At 34.5% G+C, this 304-nt stretch overlaps 1 protein-coding gene across 1 annotated transcript in view; it reads right to left on the bottom strand.

Annotated features, from left to right (window-relative positions):
• The window catches only part of LOC116700896 (V-set and immunoglobulin domain-containing protein 10-like 2), a 9,614-nt gene that overhangs the window by 8,273 nt on the left and 1,037 nt on the right, over window positions 1-304 (bottom strand). The window lies entirely within an intron of this gene.

The raw sequence follows: 304 nt of genomic DNA, 5'->3' as shown, positions 1-304 counted from the left end.
CATACACACTACAAGCAGGTTTGATAATGTTGTTAGGTGATGACTTATCAAAGTTATCATTCAACCCACGGCATAAAGTTACATTTTCTCTGAGTGTGAGAAATGTTGAGATTGTTACCTAATGCTTTTCTGTAATTTCTGTCATATTTATAATGTTACAATAGAATTTCATGTTAAAGTCGGCCTGCCACACAAAACCGTTTTGACTTGTATTTTTTGAAATATGTTAGGTCCATATGTGTTTGTGTTATGTTGTGAATGTGAATGGGTACCTTCTCTGTCAGCTCTAGCCACTGAAAAGAAA

This window comes from Etheostoma spectabile, chromosome 13 (genome assembly GCF_008692095.1).
Source record: "Etheostoma spectabile isolate EspeVRDwgs_2016 chromosome 13, UIUC_Espe_1.0, whole genome shotgun sequence".
Classification (NCBI taxonomy): Eukaryota; Metazoa; Chordata; class Actinopteri; order Perciformes; family Percidae; genus Etheostoma; species Etheostoma spectabile.
The sequence above is the reverse complement of the archived record's forward strand: the minus strand, read 5'-3'. Positions and strand labels throughout refer to the sequence as shown.